The sequence below is a fragment of the Zonotrichia albicollis genome, chromosome 19 (genome assembly GCF_047830755.1).
Source record: "Zonotrichia albicollis isolate bZonAlb1 chromosome 19, bZonAlb1.hap1, whole genome shotgun sequence".
Classification (NCBI taxonomy): domain Eukaryota; kingdom Metazoa; phylum Chordata; class Aves; order Passeriformes; family Passerellidae; genus Zonotrichia; species Zonotrichia albicollis.
Window position 1 is genome coordinate 12,396,108 of NC_133837.1, and position 22,656 is coordinate 12,418,763.

The following is a 22,656-nucleotide window of genomic DNA, read 5'->3' on the forward strand; positions in this document are numbered from 1 at the left end:
GGGAAGGATTTGCTGGGAGCCTGAATTTGCTGCTCCCGAATCCTGCAGCCCCCGTGCCAGGCGCTGCCGAATACTAATCAGAGCTGAAAAAACACCGAACAATTAGGAAGGAAAGTCTGCTGGCAGGGTTTCTCCTGGAGACGTCGGGCTGGTTTTGTTTATGAGCGGGAGGAAGTGGGAACCGCTCCTGTTTGTTCTGCGGGAGAAAAGAGAGAGCTCCAGTGTTTTAATTTCTCCGCTGAAAACCCTGGAGATTTGGCCTGAAACGGAGCAGAGAGGCTGATCCAGATTCACCCGCAGCCTTTTGTTACAAGAAAATATTTGAGTCGGTTTTTTTTTTTCCCCTCCCTCCCCTTCTGCGTGGGCAAAGAAAAGGGGCAGTGGATACAAAGCCGGCATTTTTTGTTCCCAGAAAATATCAATGAAAAGAGCATTCCAGAGGCCAAGGGCACAGCACAGCTCCCAGGGCACTGGAGGTGTCCTGGCTGAGCCCAGGAAAGGCAAAAATACCACTTCAAAAACTCCTTTTTCTGTTAGAAAGGCAGGTGAGCAATACTTGGGAAGACTAAATTGGGTTTTTAACCAGGTTTTTGCCTCGCAAGGACACACATGAGGCTGGGAGGGAATGAGGCCGCACAAATTTCATTTACTCGGAGGTGCAACTTGCAGCTCCTCAGATGCAAAATCAACATTTTCCTTCGGTTTTCACACAGGAGGGCCTGAAGCAGCGCCTCAGAAAATGAAATAAATCGGGTTTAGTGAGGGCTGTAAGAGCAGGAGGAGCTGGGGAAGGAGCTGGGACAGTGCCTTAAGTTTTCAACCAGGTTTTTGCCTCCCAGGGACACACACACACACAAGGCTGAGAGAGGATGAGGTCACTTCATTTGCTCAGAGCTGCAACTTGCAGCTCCTCAGATGCAAAATCCCTGGATCAACGTTTGGTTTTCACACAGGAGGGCCTGAAGCAGCACCTCAGAAAATGAAATAAATCGGGTTTAGTGTGGGCTAGAACAGCAAAAGGAGCTGGGGAAGGAGCTGGGACAGTTCCTGGGTGAGGAAAAGCAGATCCCAGGACAAATCCCAGCATCCCAGGGCCAGAGGGGACTCCTGGAGTGCAGAGCACTGTGAGAACTGAGCTCAGGCTGTCCCCAAGGCTCTCAGGGCCCTTTCAAAGCTCTTTTTCCCCCCACAGGGAGCAGCCTGGGGATGGACAAAATGTGCCATTCCCGGCTGAAACCTTCCCAAAAACCCGGCTTTTCACAGCAAACCCCAAATGCCTTCACCATGGAAACCCAGCCCCGGGCTGGTATCGCCGCTGGAATTCGCCCTTGGCTGCAGCCCGGGAGGAGCCCGGACAGGGAAACCTTTGAGCTCGGGAAGTGCCAGCCCAGGAGCCTGGGACTGCTCGGGAAGAGCTTCCAAAGCAGCCCCAGACAGGGGGTTATCCCGCAATAATTCACCCTTCCCAAATATGGGTTATCCCGCGATAATTCACCCCTCCCAAATATGGGTTATCCCGCAATAATTCACCCCCTCCCAAATATGGGTTATCCCGCAATAATTCACCCCTCCCAAATATGGGTTATCCCGCGATAATTCACCCCCTCCCAAATATGGGTTATCCCGCAATAATTCACCCCCTCCCAAATATGGGTTATCCCTCAGTAATTCACCCCCTCCCAAATATGGGTTATCCCGCAATAATTCACCCCTTCCCAAATATGGGCTATCCCGCAATAATTCACCCCCTCCCAAATACGGGTTATCCCGCAATAATTCACCCCCTCCCAAATATGGGTTATCCCTCAGTAATTCACCTCCTCCAGATTTGGGGTTATCCCGCAGTAATTCAGTAATTCACCCCTGTCAGACACGGAATTATCCCGCAGTAATTCACCCCCTCCCAAACACGGGGTTATCCCGAAATAATTCACCCCCTTCCACACTCAGGATTATCCCACAGTAATTCACCCCCTCCCAAACACGGGGTTATCCCTCAGTAATTCACCCCCTCCACACTCGGGGTTATCCTGCATTAATTGAGTAATTCACCCCTTCCCAAACACGGGGTTATCCCGAAATAATTCACCCCTCCAAGACTCGGGGTTACCCCACAGTAATTCAGTAATTCACCCTCTCCCAAACATGGGATTATCCCTAAGTAATTCACCCCCTCCAGACTCGGGGTTATCCTGCAGTAATTCACCCTCTCCCAAACACGGGGTTATCCTGAAATAATTCATCTCTTCCAGACTCGGGGTTATCGCTCAGTAATTCACCCCTCTCAGAATTATATGGGATTATCCCACATAATTCACCCTTCCCGTGTGCAAGCAGAGCCAGCCCAAGCTCCCAATCCCGATCCCTCTTTTCCCCGGGGAGCTGGGGAAGGGAGAGGCAGAGCAGGAGCTTTCCAAGCTTTTCTTTGGGAGAAAGGAGCAGGTTGAGCCATCCCACGAGGAGCTGGGAGTGCTGGAGCCATCCCAGGCAAACCCCCCCAGTGTCCTTCTCCACGCTCCCCAAACCCCACATTCCTGGATCAGCAGCACTCCAGATCAAGTTTAAAAGGTTTCCCAAGTGCCACAGGTTTTTGGCTAAAGGCAGATCTGTAAAAGTCACGGATCTGCTCCCTCCTCATCCTCATCCCTCTGCTCTGGGGAGCCAAGAACCAAACTGGGCTTTTCCAGAACCCTGAAACACCCAGAGCTGGAAGCCACCCACAAGGAGCAAGTCCAGATCTGGAATAACCGCTGGGGTTTGGGGCATCCATGGGCATCCCAGGAGTTGGGAATTGCCCTTCCCGGGGAGCAGCAGCCTCGGGAACCCGCGGTGCAGGAGCAGGAGCAGGGGATGGATGCGGCCGATGAGGCAGCCCCGGGAGCGGGGGATGGAGGCAGTGCCAGGAGCGGGAATGCCGCAGATCGGGAATGCCGCGGAGCTCCGCTGCCATCCAGCGGCCGCGGGATGCGGCTCCGGCCGCGCTTCGCTGGAAGCCGCTCTCACCTCCCGGGCGACTCCTGACACAGCCAACACCCCCTGGATGGGTTTTTCCCAATATCCCACCTCGTCCGGAGCGGCCCTGCGGTGTTTAATTGCTGCTCCCAAAGATATGCGTCGCTCCACGGGGTTTTTACATCTTTTTCCAGCTTTTTCAGCTCAGAGAGCAAAGGGCTGGAACACCTCAGCTCCAGAGTTAGGCTGGGAAAGCTGGGAATGTTCAGCCTCCAGGGAGAATTTAAAACCCCTTCCAGAGCCTGAAGAAGCTCCAGAGGAGCTGATGAGGAGATTTGGACAAGGGATGGAGTGACAGGACACAGGGAATGGCTTCCCACTGCCAGAGAGCAGGGAGAGATGGGACACTGTGAAGGAATTCTTGGCTGCCCCATGCCTGGAAGTGTCCAAAGGCAAGCTGGACGGGGCTTGGAGCAGCCTGGGATGGTGGAAGGTGTCCCTCTCATGGCAGGGGTGGCACTGGATGGGATTTAAGGTCCGGTCCATCCCATCCCATCCCATCCCATCCCATCCCATCCCATCCCAGCGAATCCCGCGCGCCCCCTGCGGGCCCCGCCGGGCACTGCAGGCGCTGCCGCTGCTGCCGCCAGGGGTCAGCGCGAGCCCGGGAGAGAGACCCCGATCCCACTGGAATCCCTCAAGAACCCCGCTTGGATCCCCCTGGAACCCCTCTTGGATCCCCCTGGAACCCCTCTTGGATCCCCCTGGAACCCTGCTTGGATCTCGCTTGGATCCCCTTGGAACCAACCCCGCATTTCCCACCCGGAACGTGCCCCCAAGCCCCCCTCAGCACCCAGCATCCCATACCTGGGATGTGCTCCCACTTTGGTGGTGCCCAAGCCGTGGGAAATCCCTTCTTCCAAAGGGAACCTGTGGCACTGGGGACATGGGTCAGATCCATGGGAAATCCCTTCCAAAGGTTACAACCTGTGGCAATGGGGGCATGAATCGATAGTTGATCCTTGGATCAAGAGCTGCTGCAGCCACTCAGAGCTCCAGATTTGCATTTTCCTCCTCTGGGAAGAGCAAACACCAGACCCTCCCGGATTTGTGGTCAACAGCAGCTCATTCCCCACCCGAGAAATCCCATTCCATGAACAGCAGCTCATTCTCCATCCAAGAAATCCCAACCCATCACCAGCAGCTCATTCTCCATCCAAGAAATCCCATCCCATCAACAGCAGCTCATTCTCCATCCAAGAAATCCCATCCCATCAACAGCAGCTCATTCTCCATCCAAGAAATCCCATTCCATGAACAGCAGCTCATTCTCCATCCAAGAAATCCCATCCCATCCTCCCTCGCCCAGACCAAACCCTCTCAGTCCCCCAGCTGTCCCATGTCACACCCAGGTCACAACACCAGCACAAGTCCCCTCAAAATCCAAAGTCTGGCATCATTTTCTATTAGGAAAATGGATTTTTCAACCCAAAGAGGTTCACAGCAGCCTCCCTTCCAAAGGGAGCCACCAGGGGCCCTCAGGACATTGTCACACATTGTCCCCAGTGACCCTGACAAGGATCCCCCTGCAGCCACCACTGGCTTGGAGAGTGGAAAACCACCAGGATTCCCCTCCTGAGGGAAAGAAAGCAAAATCTCCTGGGAAGCTGCAGCCTTTTTAACCTTTTATCCATTTCTCAGCAATAAAACTCCAGGAAGAGAATTCCTGTTGGGGATTTCAAGCTGGAATGGCACTAAAAAATTCATGTATTGATTAAAGCAGCCAGACCAGCTGTCAGAACAAACCTGGCTGCTCCCTCATTCCCACCCAGGTTTGGGCAGTTTTTTTCCTCCAGACAGTGAAAATGTAATTTCCAAGAAGTCCAACAGGAAAGTGCTTAAAACAGAAACAAAAAAGGAAAAATCCATGTTCTTGACTCACATCAGGGCAGCAGGATTTGTCCTCCAGCAGGGCATGGAATCCTTCCTCCTGCAGAGCCAGCACGCTCAGAGCAGCCCAGAAAAAGAGGGAATGGCAGGCTCAGGCTGCAGGTGCTGCTTGTCCCCATCTGTCCCTCGGAGATTCCCTGTGCCAGAGCCAGTCCCAGCAGGACGATGGAAAAGCAGCCAGAAGCAGTAAATCCACGGGATTTGGGAGGAGCAGGAGGAACAGCCCTGCCATTCCAGCTGCGGACAGAAGGGAGCATCCAAAGCCCAGGCGAGGCCCAGAGGAACCATCGGGGACAATCCAGCCTCGGGAGGGGACAGGTGCCATCCTGCTGTGTGTCGTCACTGAGTGCCATCCTGCCCCATGTCCTCACCAGGTGCCATCCTGCCCAGTGCCCTTGCCAAGGGCCACTCCTGTCTGTGTCCTCACCAGGTGCCATCCTGCCCGGTGTCCTCGCCAAGGGCCACTCCTGCCCGGTGTCCTCACCAGGTGCCATCCTGCCCGGTGTCCTCGTCAAGGGCCACTCCTGTCTGTGTCCTCACTGGGTGCCACTCCTGCCCCATGTCCTCACCAGGTGCCATCCTGCCCGGTGTCCTCGCCAAGGGCCACTCCTGTCTGTGTCCTCTCTGGGTGCCATCCTGCTGTGTGTCCTCACTGAGTGCCATCCTGCTGTGTGTCCTCACTGAGTGCCATCCTGCTGTGTGTCCCATGTCCTCACTGAGTGCCATCCTGCCCCGTGTCCTCACCGGGTGCCATCCTGCTGTGTGTCCTCACCAAGGGCCACTCCTGTCTGTGTCCTCACCAGGTGCCATCCTGCCCGGTGTCCTTGCCAAGGGCCACTCCTGTCTGTGTCCTCACCAGGTGCCATCCTGCCCAGTGTCCTCACCAAGGGCCACTCCTGTCTGTGTCCTCACCAGGTGCCATCCTGCCCAGTGTCCTCACCAAGGGCCACTCCTGTCTGTGTCCTCACCAGGTGCCACTCCTGCCCCGTGTCCTCACCGCTGGCACAAGGGGGTTCCAGCAGCTCCTGGGGCCCATGGGAGCTGTCCCTGCAGGGATTCCAGAACCTGTGGAGAAACAAAGGTCAGGGTGAGGGACAGGAGTGACCTTGGACACTGCAGCACAACCTCATGCCCAGCCCTTGCTCTGCTCGGGGCACCTGAGCACATCCCACAATGCAGAGCTGCAAGAGGTGCCCAAATTGAGCACCCAGGTGGTGCCAAACTCCAGAATCCAGATGGATTTCCCTGCTAATGGACTGGTCCCACTGGCTCCTGGCACATGGGATTCCTGCTTGCATCCACCATAGCCCAGGACTGATTCCTGCTTGCATCCACCATAGCCCAGGACTGATTCCTGTTTGGATCCACCATAGCCCAGGATTAATTCCTGTTTGGATCCACCATAGCCCAGGATTGATTCCTGTTTGGATCCACCATAGCCCAGGATTGATTCCTGTTTGGATCCACCATAGCCCAGGATTGATCAGGATTGATTCCTGTTTGGATCCACCATAGCCCAGGATTGACCAGGATTGATTCCTGTTTGCATCCACCATAGCCCAGGATTGACCAGGATTGATTCCTGTTTGCATCCACCATAGCCTGGGATTGATTCCTGTTTGGGAAAAGAGCCCAGGATTGATTCCTGTTTGCATCCACCATAGCCCAGGATTGATTCCTGTTTGCATCCACCATAGCCCTGGATTGATTCCTGTTTAGATCCACAAGAGCCCAAGACTGATTCCTGTTTGGATCCACCGTACCCTGGCATTGATTCCTGTTTGCATTCACCATAGCCCAGGGTTGATTCCTGTTTGCATCCCCAAGAACCCGGGGGGTTGATTCCTCACAGGAACCACAGCAAACCCCCAGAGGTGACAATTCCCAAGCTGAATTCCCGTGGGGAACAGGAGCTGAGCCCCCCGAGGATCTGGGCAGGGCTGTCCCTTCTCTCTGGTCACAACCCCAGCACAGCAGCTCCTCCCCAAACCGGGAGCAGGGACAGGGGACAAACAGCAGGGACAGGGGACAAACAACAGAATTTTTGGGGGTGTTTGGGGTCCTTGCCATGTGCCAGGTCCCTCCAAGGACAGCCACCAGATTTTTGGGGAAGGGTTTGGAGTCTTTGCCATGTGCCAGGTCCCCCTGGGGACAGCCAGGAGGGACAGGGGACAGCCAGCAGATATTTTGGGGGGATTTTGGAGTCCTTGTCGTGTGTCAGGTCCCTCCAGGAACAGTCACCAGGGACAGGGGACAGCCAGCAGATATTTTGGGGGGGGTTTGGAATCTTTGCCATGTGCCAGGGACAGGGGACGGCCAGGAGGGACAGGGGACAGCCAGAAGATGTTTTGGGGGGTTTTGGAGTCCTTGCCATCTGCAAGTCCCCTGGGGACAGCCAGCAGATTTTGGGGGGCTTTTGGAGTCATTGCTGTGTGTCAGGTCCCCCTGGGGACAGCCAGCAGATATTTTGGGGGGATTTTGGAGTCATTGCTGTGTGTCAGATCCCCCTGGGGACAGCCAGCAGATATTTTGGGGGGATTTTGGAGTCCTTGTCGTGTGTCAGGTCCCTCCAGGAACAGTGACCAGGGACAGGGGACAGCCAGCAGATATTTTGGGGGGATTTGGAATCTTCACCATGGGACAGGGGACAGCCAGCAGGTTTTTGGGGGGATTTTGGAGTCATTGCTGTGTGCCAGGTCCCTCCAGCAACAGTGACCAGGGACAGGGGACAGCCAGCAGGTTTTTGGGGGGGTCTGGAGTCCCCCCTCACCCCTCACGTGGCCACCCGGGCTCGCAGCAGCCCCGCTCGGGCTCGTTAGGGCGCCGCTGCCGCCGGCACAAAGTCCGTATTTGTTTCCCCGCAGGGGTGGAAAGAAAGGGGGTTTTGTGTTTTCTTCCTCTGCTCTTTGCAGGCTGCGGGGAGTTTATTTGACACTCCAGCACTCTTTGTGAGCTGAGTGGCCCGGGATAAATGCTACCCTTAAGAGTTACTTGGCGTTAGACAGAGGGACCCTCTTCAGAGGAGAATGGCGGCTTGTTGGGATGGGGCACGGGGAGGGGGGCCCGAGGAGAGCCCTCATAGAAGGGTCTCTGTCCTGGCCTCACAATGGAGCGAATTCTTCAAGATACCGGGAGCTGAAAGGAAGGAAGGAACTTTCCTGCTTTTAAAAAGGATTTTCAGGAACAATTGAAGAAGCCATAAAAAGGGGAGCATTATTCCCCATCCAGGCCGCTGGGCTGGGAAGCTTCTCCCTCCCCCTCCGAGCCCTGGGCTGGGCACATCCCACAGATCCCACAGGGCTGCCAGGAGGGTCAGGGGCACTTTATGGAGGGGCCTGTCCAGCAGGAGATGTCCTGGTCCTTGTCCTCCCTCCCCCGGCCAGGTGTCACTTCCACCTTGTCCTGCCTCCACAGGAAAAAGGGATTGTCCCAGGAACAGGGATTAAACACCCACAATTAAACACCCACCATCCTGCCAGGGCTGCAGGAACCGCTGTCCCCAGGGATCCCTGCAGCCTGAGGGTGGCATTTCCATGGAAAACAGCTGGAGAGGGCCCTGCCAGGCACTTCCAGATGTGCAGCTCCTCCTTCCCTTCTCACGGGGAGTTTTCTGCACACCTTCAGCCTCACACAGCCCAGCAAGAGGAGCTCAGCTCCAGCTGGGGAGCTTCACCTCCAGCCTGGCTCCACCACAAATCCCAACCCCCTTTGGGGTGATGGATTCACCTCCCATTCCCTCCCAGTGGCCACTGGTGGCCGGGTCCCCCCAAGCCGGACCCTCCTGTCCCCATCCCACCCCAGTGCAGCATCTCCAGCCCCTCCCCAGAGCCCCAAATGGAGCCCCAGAGGATCCCTCCTTCCCTCTTCCCCTCCAGTTGCTCAGGAGATGCTGGAACAAGAACCAAACTAAGCCCAGGGAAGAGCTGGCTGTGAGGAAACCTCCTGGAGCTCATCCCACCCCACCAGCAGGGAAGGGAGCTGCTCTCCAGGCTCTGGAATTCCTGCAGTGCCAGCCTCGGGAATGGGCACCTGCCTCTTGGTGTCACTGGCAGCCCAGGTGCCAGCGCTGGCAGCAGCTCCTGTCCCTCCAGGGCCACCTTCCCTGGCGCTGGGGCAGTGCCAGCCCCGGGTTTGTGTGCAGGGAACGAGGATGGGCAGGGAGAGCATCACAGGAACCCTCTGAGCTGCCACCCCACAGCTCCCAAAGCACCCCTGGCTGCACCTCAGAGTTCACAGAATCACAAAATCACCAAGCTGGAAGAGACTTAAAGATCATCGAGTCCAACCCAGCCCCAACACCTCACCCAAACCCTGGCACCCAGTGCCACATCCAGCCTGTGTTTTTAAACCCACCCAGGGATGGTGACTCCACCACCTCCCCAGACCACTCCAGAACTTTAACACCCCTTCTGTAAAAAACTTCTTCCTAATATCCAAACCTCCTGCCTGCCAGCAGGACCCCGCACCCCAAAAACCATCTTTTCTCCTACAACCTTAGGAAAAACTTCCAAAACCCCTCATGCTTTGGCCTGAGAGCGCAGCGTAAAGAAGCAGAAGCAGCTCCAGAGACAGCAGCGACACCACAGCCACCCCAGACTGGGGACAAAGTGACACTGGGGTCCCAGAGCAGCTTCTACACCCAACCCTGAGCAGGACCAGTTCCAGGAGCCCAGATCCAGAAACCCACAGAATCCAAGAGATCCAGGTCAAGGAGACCCAGGAGCCCAGGTCCAGGGGACCCAGGGAGATTCAGGAGCCCAGCAGGATCCTCCTGGAGCTCCAGGAGGATCCAGGGAGATCCAGGAGCCCAAGCCCAGATCCAGGAGATCCAGGAACCCAGGGCAGACCCTCCGAGCCAGCCTGAAGCTCCTGCAGGGCACAGAACCCCTCAGGCCCCGCTAATCCAGGCTGCCTTAGGCTGAGCTTAACCCAGCAAAGCCCTCCGGAGCTTTTCCTGCAGCTCTGATCCCCTGCCAGGGAATAAAAGCAGGAATAAAACCTGAGGAATCAGTTTAGGAACAACCCAAGCAAACGACGTTTGCTCCCCGTACAAAACCCATTCCGAGATTGATTTTTTTTATTTCTTTTAACTCGGAAAAGCTGCACAACCACCCAGGGATCAAACATATTTATTTAAAGGCTTAAGTTTTAGCCCTCAAAAAAAAAAAACAAACCATCAGCGGCTTGGCAGGAGGAGCAGCCAATTGAATGGGGAAAATGTTCTTTTCTGAGGGCACGGCAGCGGTACGGCCCGGGCGAGGCCTTCGCACCTCATCAGCCCCGCCGGAGATCGAACCCAGGAGGGGCCCGAGGTGACAGCGAGCCCCTGCCAGGCCAGCAAAGCTCTGACTGCAATTCCTGTGCTGCCAAAGAGGGGGGAAAACGCAAAAAAAATGGGGAAAAGGGAAGCCTTGGAGCGCTAAAATCAAACTGGAGCAGGATAGAAGCACAGAGTCCCCAAGGAGTCGTGAGGGGACAAACCCCAATCCTGCGCTGAGAGATTCCCTCAGAAAGGAGCAGCATTTATTAAATAATAAAAGCCTTTCCATGCCGTGTTTACACCAACACAGGGCACTTTTTTGCCTCCTCATTTCAGCTTTAAACCCATCTTTGGTGGTGGAAGCAGCCCGGCTGAACAAGGCCAGGCTTTGTAAAGCGGCTCCAGCTCTGGGCACTGGCAGAGCCCTGGGCTCTCCTCGGCCTCTCTTTTGTTGCTTTTATTTTCTGTTCAAAGTTCAAACAACCCCCAAACCCCCCAGGAAGCTGCATTGTGTTCCTGGCATGATCCCCCTGCTGTCTGCGGGGCGGGTGTGGCGCTAAACTTCTGAGCTCAGAAAATTTAAGGATCATTCCTTATCCGGGAGAATTCCCAGATGGAGGAGCTTGAGTCCAAAACCGTCCTGCCACAAACCACCAGGGAGAAGGGATGCTGCTGGATCGAACAGATTTAAACCAGGCAGGAGGGGAATGGAAAACACTCAGCCTTGGAAGAGCCAGGTCAGAGCTGGAGGCTTCCGGATGTCACAGGCAGAGCGATCGTGAAAAAGCCAGGTCCAAACATTCCCCAAGCCCTCCCAAAAAAAGCCAGGTCCAAACATTCCCCAAGCTCTCTCTGCACCTGTAACCCAGAGCCCAGCTCAGCCAGGCGCAGGTGAGGTGACACCTGAGCTTAGACCCCAAACCCTCCCAAAATCCCAACATTTAACACTGAGCTGTCCCCCAAACACTGCAGGTGACAGTGCTCTGCTCATGTGGCCATTCAATGTCCCAGGCTGCTGGGACATTCCTCATTTTCCAGCCCTTCAGGGCTGAACACACCTTCCTAAGGATATTCCTCATTTTCCAGCCCTTCAGGCTAAAATCCAGCAGGTCCCAGCCATTCCAGAGGGATCTGGAGAATCCTTCAGCCAAGGGGAGCAGCCCCAGCTCAGCAGCTCCAAACCAGGTCCTGCCAACAGCCCAGAGAGTGGGATGAGCCCCTCTGGGATCTTTTGCCTCTCTCAGCAGGAAGGAGGATCCTGCTGGACTCCACAGCCACGAATCCCTGGCTCAGCAGAGTGAGCAGGGACACTCCTGCTCCCAAATCCCTTGGGTAGGAGAAACACCTGCAGCTCCTGAGCCTGCTTACCCTGCCCAGGTCAGCCTTCCCAAAATACCTTTTTCCTCAGGAGACGCCACACAGGTGTCACCACTCCTGCCCACAGGGGGATTTTGCCTCCTCATGACCCCAGAAGAAATGGGATTTGGGGTTCACTTCACACAGCTGGGAGTCTCTTCCCAAATGATTGATATTCCCAGAGCCAGAGTGACCCCACAGCCTCAAACAGGGCAATCACTGCCACATCAAATGGAGTTTGAGGGGTGCCTTATCTCCCAAAACTTTGACTTAGGACACCTGAACATGGAAAGCACCTAGTAAGCTTAAAAAAACCCCCAAATTTTGATAGAGCTAGTTTTGCAGCAAAGCCTCAGAAAATGAGAGCACAAAGTGATTGTCCCCATATCAGAGCTCCAACTCCCCTCACACGGCAGATCCCACACCTGGGGGTGATGCCTTCAATTTCAGCGTTCATATTTAAAGGGTTGAGGCGAACCAGGAAGATTTCTGCCCCTCAGCTCTACAGGGAAATGAGAAATTCGCCATGCTGACAGCATCGCCTGCCTGCCAGCAGAGAGGGCCGCTGTCCCTGCGAGCCCGGCTCGTTTCCCAGCCGGGATCTCCCCCCACAGCCCCAAACGCAGCCTCTTCCCAAGGGCTGAGTCACCAACGCTCTGCCCCCACCTCCCTCCCGCGGCTGCTGCGCCCGTGATTATTAAAAGATGTCTCAATTAGCATGAGCTGAGCAACTCCCGCAGCCTCCAAAGCCTTGCGAGGAAATTCCGAGCAACACCAACAATGTCCGGGCAATAAAACCTCCTCTTGTTGCTATCGGGGTAACCTCAAACATCCTTTCCCCTTCCAAAGCGGCAGCCCCGGCTCTCCGGAGGGATCCCGGGCTGGAGCTGCCCAGGACACTCCATGGAGCGGAGCAGCCAGCGCTAATTTCTGTCTGTGCCGTCGGCTGCAGGTCTAGACTGGTGTGGTCTTTTTGTTGCAGCCAGCTAAAGAAGGGAGTCATTCATATTTTTTTTTTTTTTCTTCCGGGATTCACACAAAAGTGCTCTTGTGCATCCCCGACCCCGCGACGGGGCTGGGACGGGCTCCGAGGGGCTGCGGGCACTGCCCAGAGCCCCGCCCGAGCACCTGCCCCGGGGCGAGACTTTGGGGAAAGAATTCCCACGGCAAGGGAGGGAAAATCCGTGTGCGAGTCCCTAAAAATAAACCAAAAAAAAAAACCTAAAAAAAATAAAACCGCGAACGGAGAAGGAAAACAGCGGCCACACGCTTTTCCTTGGAGAGAGAGAAGGGGAAAACTCCACCAGGAGCATCCCGAGCCCCGGGCAGGGGAAGGGACACAAAGGGGATGATGGCACAGCGGGGGGAGCGACAGCGGGTGCGGGCACCGAGGGGACCCGCAGTGCCCGGCACAGCCCCCGGTACCGGGCAGCGAGTGCGGGGTACAGGAGCCCCGTGCTGAGCCCCGAACCGAGCACGGCACCCACCTCCACATCCGCATCCTCCTCATCCTCCGTCCGCAGCGCCTCAGCCCGCTCCGAGGGTCCGGGAATGTCCCCGGGAGCGCGGGGACCGGGAGCGGCTCCACCGCAGCCAGGGATGGATGCTCCGACTGCGGCTGCCGGGCCATTCCCCCTTTTATAGCCCCGCGGGGCGGCGCGGCTTCACGGGACTTGTAGTTCCTCCCCCCGGCCTGGAGCCGCCTCCCTCGGCCCTTCTGTCCCTCCCTCTTTCTCTCCGTCCTTCTGTCCGTCCGTCCGTCCGCGGGCAGTTCGGGAGGAACCGAGGGTCGGGGCTGTCCCGCTCCTCACCGGGACCCCGCCGCCCTCCAGGGTGCAGGGCAGGGCAGAGCCGATGGTTTCTCCTGGAAATCTCCCGTTTTCCACGGGATTCCCGCAGCCGCATCCCTGGCACCGCCAGCCCGACGCCCTAAAGTGAATGAGTAACCCCAAAACGCCGCACGACCAACGAGCGCTTCAATCGCGCCGGGGATGGGTTGTTGTTTTGTTTAATTATTCTCCCAATTATTAATTTAACTTAATTATTAACCCATCGGAGGAATGAATGAGCAATTAACCTCGCTGTTGGCTTCGGCGCTCATTTAAAGCCCGTTCTCCCCAGCCGGGGTGCTGGCAGGGTCAGCCATGGGATGGAGCCGTGTCCCACGGGTTCCCTCTGAACCCCACGCGCTGTGGGCACAGCAGGCACGAGGAGGGGGTGGCACCGTGCCCTGTGTCCCCTCCAGGAGCTGTGACACTGGGGAGGGTACAGAAAGTGCTGCTCAAGGCGATGATCCTGCACAAACCCACTCCAGGTGGGAAATGTCCCCCCCAAACAGGGACAGGGACGCGGATCCAGCCCCTTCCCACCTGCACCAGGATGGGATTTACCATCCCAGAACTGCTGCTGAAGCAAAACCACAGAAGTTTTTCAGGACAAGGGGGGCTGAGGGAGCAAGAGGGAGAGAGGAGGGGAAGGGAAGGGAAAAAATCCCTCCTGGCAGCTTTTCAGGGCCCGGAGCCGCAGTGGAAATGCTTCCCTGCCCGTAATTGCTTCGAGAGCAGATGAATTTCTTGAAGAAACCGCAGCTGAAACGCTGCACGAATCACATTGTTGTGCTTGTGTTGGCTGCCTGCTGAAGGAGGGAAAAGGTCATCGTTTAGGGGATATTAAAAAGGGGAAAAAGCCATATTTTAGCGCAGTGCAGGAGGGGCTGAGCTGCGTTTTCATAGCCACGGTCTGGAAATTCAAACCTGTTTGGCAAGAGGCACAACGGGGCTCAGAGAGAGGAAAGAGCTGGGAAAAGGCTCCAAGGATGGAGCTTATCCTGCCCTGGATCCCTGGAAATGTCCAAGGCTGGGCTGGATGAGGCTTGGAGCAGCCTGGGACAGTGTCACTGATCCAGCACCACCTGAGCTGGGTGTCCAGAGAGCTCCCGTGGGCTCACAGAGCCGTGGGATTGGATATCTGGGATTTCCAAAGGCAAATTTCCCTTTTTGGACTTGAATTCTGAACTTTTACTCCCTTTTTTAATGGCATTTCCTTCAGAGCCATGAGCCCACAGGACACAGAGCTGTCAGACATCATCTCCAAAAAAACCCTGGAGCCAAAAACGGCTCTGCCACAGCTCTGACGGTGTAAGGGACCAGGACAGCCCCTGGGTGCTGCTCAGGCCCCTCTGTGCTGCCCAGAGCCCCCAAAAGAGCAGGAATTCCCATGGAAAGCTGCAGGACTCATTCCCAAAGGAGCCTGACGCCGATTTCTGGGATGCTCCAGCCCTGGCTGCGCCACCCCGATGCTGGGAGGTGTCGGGAAAGGGACGCAGCTGCAGGCGGGGCGGCATTCCCGGCCCTGCAAACGCGCTGGCATCGTGGGCAGTGCCAGCCGTGCCCCTTGCCGGCTCCTTGGGGAGCTCAGCATTCCTGCCCCGCATTCCTGAGCCGCGGGGAAAAGCCCTGGAATGCTGCGGCAGGGGAGGAGCAGCATCGCCCGTGTGGGGGGGTGGGAGGATGGCAGCCAGATGTTCCCAAAAATCCTCTGGGAACAGCTGGAATCATCCTTTATCCCTCCCAAGGGATCTGCAGCTCCATGGTGGTGTGGGCAGCACAGAACCCCAGGATTATCCAGGCTGGAAAAACCTCCGAGATCATCGAGTGCACCCTGGAAACATCAAATCCAACGTGGGAATGTGGCCCTGGAGCTGCTGGATCTGAGCTTTGGGGGAGATTTGAAGGGAGGAAATCCTCAGTGCAATGGCGAAGGGAAGGGAAGGGAAGGGAAGGGAAGGGAAGGGAAGGGAAGGGAAGGGAAGGGAAGGGAAGGGAAGGGAAGGGAAGGGAAGGGAAGGGAAGGGAAGGGAAGGGAAGGGAAGGGAAGGGAAGGGAAGGGAAGGGAAGGGAAGGGAAGGGAAGGGAAGGGAAGGGAAGGGAAGGGAAGGGAAGGGAAGGGAAGGGAAGGGAAGGGAAGGGAAGGGAAGGGAAGGGAAGGGAAGGGAAGGGGGTTTGGATGGAAAGGGAAGAGGGTTTTACTGGGAAAAGGGTTTTCCTGGGAAGAGAAGAGGGGTTTGATGGAAAGGGAAGAGAGTTTTCATGGAAAAAAGTATTTCCTGGGAATGGAAGAGGGTTTTCAAGGAAAAAGGGTTTTGATGGAAAAGGAACAGGGTTTTGCTGGAAAAAGGCGTTTCCTGGGAAGGGAAGAGGGTTTTGATGGAAAAGGAGGAGACCTTTCCTTGGAAAAAGGTTTTCCTGAGAAGGGAAGAGAGTTTTCCTTGAAAAAGAGGTTTCCTGGGAAGGGAAGAGGATTTGGATGGAAAAGGAAGAGGGTTTTGATGGGAAGGGAGGGTTTTCCTGGAAAAGGAGGTTTCTTCGGGAGGGAAGAGAGTTTTCCTAGGAAGGGAAGAAGGTTTTGATGGAAAGGGAAGCGAGTTTTCCTGGAAAAAGGGTTTTCCTGGTTTTCCTGGGAAAGGAAGTTCTTGTTCCTCACTCCAGGCATGGTTTTAGGCCTCCCAAGGAGAGACCACCAGGAGGATGGGCTGGCTCTTCTCCAGCAGAATATTCCCAAGATATGGGACTCCCCACAGCCAGGAATTGCCAGGGAGGAAGGACTGGGTTGTTGACTCCTCCAGGAAAACAGGGAAAGCTCTGGGGAGCAGCAGGAGCTCTGCTCTGGGAAGGGGAGCCAGGAAAACTCTAAATTCTGTCACAGTTATGTTGGTCCCAACGCTCCGTGGAGCAGTTTGGGGTCGCAGCCCCGGCTCGTGTTGCTTTTCCCACCCCAGCTTGGGAATGGCACATCCATAAATCCGCACTGTGGAATTTGCTGCTGTTTTTTCCCAGAGAAACAAGGAAATCCAGTGTTTGGTGATGGGCAGCACTGGGAAAATGCAGAGGCAGGGAAGGGTGAGCTGGGAATGAGTTCCCACAGGATGGCTGCTCCCTGTTCCCAGCACAGTAACCTCTGCAAGTCCTCTGACCTTCAAATACCCTCCCCAGCCCAGTTAAATCCATATAAATATATGGAAATATGGGAACAAAAAGCTTTTTCTTTCCAGGGCTGAGAGTGCCAAGTGCTGCGGGAGCCAATAAAGAGCTGCTGCTCCAGGGAGCTGTGGCAGGTAAAACACAAACAGCCCCAGTCTTCCCCCAAAACTGCAGCCAACCCCCAAATTAAAAAAGAAAAATAAAGAAAAATAAAGCTAGACCCAAGCCCCAAAGCTGAGGTTTGTAAAAGAGGAGGAAAATGTGGGTTTAGCTCTTGCCTGGTGCTGGATCCCAGCCTGGGAAGGAGCACTGGGAATCCTCAGGGGGAGCTGGAGCAGGGATGGGGAACCTTGGGGACGTTTTGGGGACAAAGGGACACGGAGCAATCCCAGCTTGGGATTGTCCCAGGAACATGGGGAGGATCTGCTGCCACCAGCAGCCCCTCAGAGCCTGAGCAGAGCGGGTGAGGTGGGATCAGCTCCCAGGAACAGGAACAGCCTCGAGCTGTGCCAGGGAGGCTCCGGGTGTTTCTTCCAAAATTCCTGCCCTGAGGAGCCTCCAGGCACTGCCAGGGGCTGCCCAGGCCAATGGGGGAGTCCCCATCCCTCAGGAGGGAGCACAGGTGGCTCTTCTCCACCAGGTCTGCTTTGGTCTCAGGTTGGACGTGATGCTCCTGGAGTTCCTTCCCAACGTTTTTACGGAGCCACAGAGAGAGGGAGAGCCGCTCCAAGCAGGAGCAGTTTGGTACCTGGAATACTCTGCCTGCTCCCACGATCCCAGCCAGGCTCCAGGAGCTTCCCAGCAGCCTGGGGAGGAGCACAAAGGCAGGGCCGAGCTGGGTTTGTGTCACTGTTTGCTCAGTGACACGGGCACTGCAGGGCACAGAGGTTTAAATGCCACGGCCAAGGTCACACGGGACACCCGGGAGCTTCCAGCTGCTGCCCCATCAGCCAGGGAAGGGACACAGCCCCAAACCCCACAGCAAATGTCAGATAAACCCCCAAAATCACCACACAGGGCACAGGTAAAATGATGAACCCCAAGAGCCAAACCTGACTGAGACAGAGACAGAAAATCCCAATTCCTGCCGCGCCAGCATTGGGATGGGCTCAGTTTTTAATACTTGAACCACTTAAAAGGAGCCTTAAAGCTAAAAAGTGCCTAAAAGTGAGCTCCCAAAACCACCGCAAAGCAGACAGGTAAAATGATGAACCTCAAGGAGCTAAACCTGCTCAATGGGACAAGAACACAGAAAATCGCAATTCCTGCCACGCCAGCATCTGGATGGGCTCAGTGTTTGATCCTAAAGCCACTCAAAATGCTAAAAAGTGCCTAAAAGTGAGCTCTCATAATCACCACAAAGGGGACAGGTAAAGTGATGAACCTCAAGAGCCAAACCTGCTCCTCAATGAGACAGAGACAAAACATCCCAATTCCTGCCAAATTCCTTTTAAAAGGAACTTAAAAGGAACCTTTAAGCTAAAAAGTCCCTAAAAATGGGTTCGACTGGGGAGATAAATCCATTTTGTGAACCCACCAAGGTGCCTCAGCCCCCACCTCTGAGGAAGAGGCAGCAGCAGCCCCGGGCTGAGCTCTGAGCTGTGCTCGGAGGAGGAGGAGGGCAGTGATTTAGTGTCTGTCCCTTTCTCTCCCCACACTCCTTGCCTCCCGCACAAGGATCCATTGAGAGGCTGCAGAACAAACGTTCCCTTATGCAGCTCCAAAAACCTCGCGGCTCGGTTTGTGTGAGGCAGCTGCCCCGGAGCTCGCTGTGGTTACTCATTAACCGCGGCTCCCAGGGCACGGGAAGGAGGAATCAACTTAATAGGCACTAAAAAAAAAAGCAGAAAAAAAAAAAAAAAAGAAAGAAAACAAACCAGCAATGAAAATAAATATATCAGGTGTCCTGGAAAAGGACGTGGAAAAAACAGGTGGCTCTGGGAGTGGGGTGGGCTGAGGGAGCAGGGCGACAATGGCACCGAGGGAAATGTGTGGGGACAAAAGGGGACGAATTTAAAGGGAAGGGAACACAGAGGGGACAGAGAGGCGCTTGTGCTCCACAGAGAGGGGTTTCTGTGCCCGGGATCCGCTGCCCACCCCAGCCATTCCCTGCTCCCGCCCCGGCGTTTCCCAGGAGAATGAGGCGCTGCGGGGGCTGGGGGCGGTTTCCAGGTGTCACTCCCTGTCCCCGGCCAGGAGAGTGACCTGTCCCTGCAGGACAGCGTGGGGCTGCTCCCTGGATCCCCACCCTGCATCCCAAAGGTCAGGAGAGGAGCTTCCTCCAGCCCCAGCGGATTCAGGGGCTGCCCGGGCCATCACCACGTCCTTCAATGCTCCTCCACCATCCCTTCCATGGAAAACACATCCCCTGGGTGCCTTCATCCCCCACCTCCCCCAGATGGGGAGAAAGGTGTCCCTGGAATTACACAGGAGGTTGGAAAAGCCCCCCAAGATCACCCAGTCCAACCTCCCTGAGCACTGCCAATGCCACCCCTGCCCCTGTCCCCAAGTGCCACTTCCACACGGTTTTCAGTCCCTGCAGGGATGGGGTCTCCACCTGTGCCAGGACAGGACAGCCCTTCCCATGGAGTCTTTCCCAATCTCCAACCTCAGCCTCAACTGAGGCTGTTTCCCATTGTGCCAGCATTTCTTACCTGGGACAGGAGCCCAGGTTACAAATCATGGGACAAAGGGAAACACCTTCAGGATTTGTGCAGCCCCTGGGCTCCCCTGCTCCATGGACAGGGTGGTGTCACAGACACATTTTATAAAAAATCCTTTCCTTAGGATCTTTTCTCCTGAGAAGCTGAGAAGCTTCAGCTGCCCCATATTTTGCTGCCTTGCAATGTGATTTGGAGAACTGTTTACCCAGCATGCGAAATTGTTTTTACTTGATATCCAATGACGGCCACCTGTGTCAAGGCTGTGAGCAGCCACAAGATTTTATTATCATTCTTTGTAATTCCTTGCAAGACTTCTGATTAAAACATTTCTTCTATTCTTTTAGTATAGTTCTAATATATCATTTTCTTTTAATATAATTTATGCCATAAAATAATAAATAATTTCTGAAACATGGAGTCAAGGTTCTCATCTCTCCCCTCATCCTGGCACCCCTGTGAACACCACCACAGTGTGGGCTCCAGCCTGTGTCCCCAAGGTGGGATGCACCTCCCTGCCAGCCCTGGCCCCACAGGAGAGGGAATTCCAGACACCTCCATGAGATCCCGAGGGAGAACCACAATTAGAGCTGGAATAAAAATCTCAGTATTGCTGGGACCAGGATAGTGAGCTCCCTGCCAGGCCAGGGAACAGGTACCTGGTGCTGGAGCTTTTGTGGGATGAGGAACATCTGGAGCTCGGAGGCACAAGGCAGCCTTTGTGCAGCTGGGAAAGGCCGTGCCAGAAGGCAGCGCTTGTTTGGGACAGCTTCAGCAGAGGGGGAGGGAAAGGGGAAAAGAGCAGAGGGAAGGAATCTCAGCCTCTCCTTGGACAATTCCCACCTTCCCCGGCATCCCCTTCCCCGTGGGAATCCCTGTAAGCAGCACTGGGTGTATTAAATAATCAAATCAAATCATTTGGATTCCTTTTGACTCTGGAAGGGCCATCATCCCCTCCTGGCTGGCGGCATTCCAGATGTTTCCCTGCTGGGATTATCAGATATCCTGAGTTGAGAAGGGTTGATCAGCTGTAATCCCAAGGGCTGGGATCCATCCCTAAGGAATATCCCGGGCAGAGGGAGCTTGGGAAAACCAGAGCTGAGGATTCCTGGAGAGGCTCCCGATGTTTCTCCTCATGGGCTCTCATCCTGCCGAGCACAGACAACCCTGGAAACCGGAATTTGGGAATTTCACACCTCTCGTGGGGTCTCATCCTGCCGAGCACAGACAATCCTGGAAACCGGAATTTGGGAATTTTACACCTCTCATGGGGTCTCATCCTGCTGAGCACAGGCAACCCTGGAAACCGGAATTTGGGAATTTTACACCTCTCATGGGGTCTCATCCTGCTGAGCACAGGCAACCCTGGAAACCAGAATTTGGGAATTTTACACCTCTCATGGGCTCTCATCCTGCTGAGCACAGACAACCCTGGAAACCGGAATTTGGGAATTTCACACCCCTCTGGAGCCACGGGAGCTCGGGATATGCAGGGTTTTTTGGGCTTTGGTCACCTTCTCAGAAGGAAAAAACGTCTCCATTGGAATTGGAATGTTCCAATGGTGGCAGAGGCCCTGGGTTGGGAGCTGGGGTCCATGAGAGAACTGGAGCTCACTGGGAGCTCTCCCCACTCCTATCCTGGGGACAGGGACCTCATCCCGGCTCATCCCAGGCTCTGCTCCAGCACAGCCAAATCTCCCAGCGCTCCACGGATCCAGAAAGAGCTGGAGCTGCTGCTGGCTGAGCCAGGGGAGGAAAAATCCCCAAAATCCCCCCAAAATCCCCCAAATCCCTTTGTCTCTTCCACCCACCCGAGCTGCAGAGCAATTATGGAGCCCCCGGGGGTTTCACAGCAATCACAGGGGCCTCTCCTGCTGACACTTAATTTGTTTAATGACTCGGAGGCCCCGGGGGGCTCCTCGGTGTCAGCATTCATCTCCCTGCTCTCCTAAGGATTTTATCTCCACCCAGAACTGCGGGGGTTTGGTGAAATCCTCGGCAAGACAAGATTTAAGAGATGTCCCCCAAATTCCCGGGGCTCTCTGACCTCCAGGGACACACCAGCAATGCTGGATTCGGGGAAAGGACCTGCAGATCCTCCTGGATTTGTGTCCATCCACCAGCAGAGATGAGCTGGGAAAAATTAGACCAGGAAAAAGGAAAAGAAAAAGCCAAATGTGTTGTGAGAGGTGATTTGTGTTTGAAATCCAACCTCACTCCTGCCAGCCTGGCCTGAAACATCAGGGTGGGAGGAACTGGAGTCTAAACCTTGGGAAAGAAAGGGGAACAAAAAGAGTTGGGAATGCTCATGGTGATGGTGAGTCCTGCACAGAGTGGGGGAGCTGCACTGGAATGGCAGAATGGGGGGTTCAGTGGGATTGGGGTCATGGAGGAGATGGGGGGCTCCAATGGGATTGGGGTCCAATAGAAGATTGGGGCCTCAATGGAGGCAGATATCCCAGAGGAGTTGGGATCCTAGAAGAGATGGGATCCTGGAGAAGTTGGGGGTCCTGGCAGAGGTGGGATCCTGGAGGAGATGGGAGTTCCAGTGGAGCTGGGATCCTGGTAGAGGTGAAGGTCCTGGGGGAACTGGGGGGTCCCAGTGAAGTTGGGATCCTGGAAGAGAAGGGGTTCCTGATGGAGGTTGGGGGTCCCTGGAGGATCTGGAGGTCCCTGGAGGAGCTGGGGGGTCCCTGGAGGAGCTGGGGGGTCCCTGGAGGAGCTGGGGGTCCCCAGGACACCCCGGGCTTTGGGACATCCCCACCCCAGCCGTTAGCAGCACCTCCCTCCATTGTTTCCCAAGCCGTGTTTTCCCTATGACCTCATCTTGCCTTGGCTCCTGCGGGTGATTTTATGGCAGGGAAATGATTCTGCAGCCGAAGGAGAGCAGATCCAGGGCTCTCTGCCCCCCCAGCCCGGGTTGGTTTCTGCTCCAGCTCAGGGATTGTGTGAGCCGAGCTGGGAGCTCCGGTCGGGAACGTTTTCCTGCAAGAACACGAGAGGCACCAGCCAGAGGTTGAAACAATTCCCCCCCAGGAACCAGCCCCGGACACAAAAGCTTTTCAGTTATCATCAGCATTTTGTAAGATTATATTAAAATAAACCTTCAGGCTCCATTTCCTGCTCTGGAGATCCCCCTGGTAGGATTATGAGGCACAAGAAACACTTCCCAGAAATCTCCACCAAGGCTGTAGCAGGAATGTGTTCCCCCTGCTCTCACACAAACCCTGCGCGCTGTAAAAGCCTCAGAACAAGAAATGAGGCACTAAAATGGGAGCTGGGCCAGCTGCAGATCCCACAGGGGGGATTTTCCCTCTTTTCCCATTAGGAACAACCCTGTGGGTTGAAGAAGTGGAGTTGGAACAATGGAATTTCATCGTTCCTTCTGGGACCGATGGGATTTCACCTTTCCCACCTCACACAGCTCCTAAGGAAGCACATGGAGAACATCCCCCTGAGGTGGCACAGTGAAAATGAAGGATTTTAGGTAAAAGAACCA

The 22,656-nt window shown here is 55.3% G+C and overlaps 1 long non-coding RNA gene across 1 annotated transcript in view; it reads right to left on the bottom strand.

Annotated features, from left to right (window-relative positions):
• LOC106630229 (uncharacterized) overlaps positions 1-13,378 on the bottom strand; it is a 37,671-nt gene extending 24,293 nt beyond the window's left edge. The window contains exons 1-2 of the long non-coding RNA XR_012583165.1: positions 13,006-13,378; positions 5,387-5,967 (exon numbers count right to left, since the gene is read on the bottom strand). This is a non-coding gene — a long non-coding RNA (uncharacterized LOC106630229). The remainder of the gene's footprint in view (positions 1-5,386; positions 5,968-13,005) is intronic.
• Between the last annotated feature and the right edge of the window lie 9,278 nt (positions 13,379-22,656).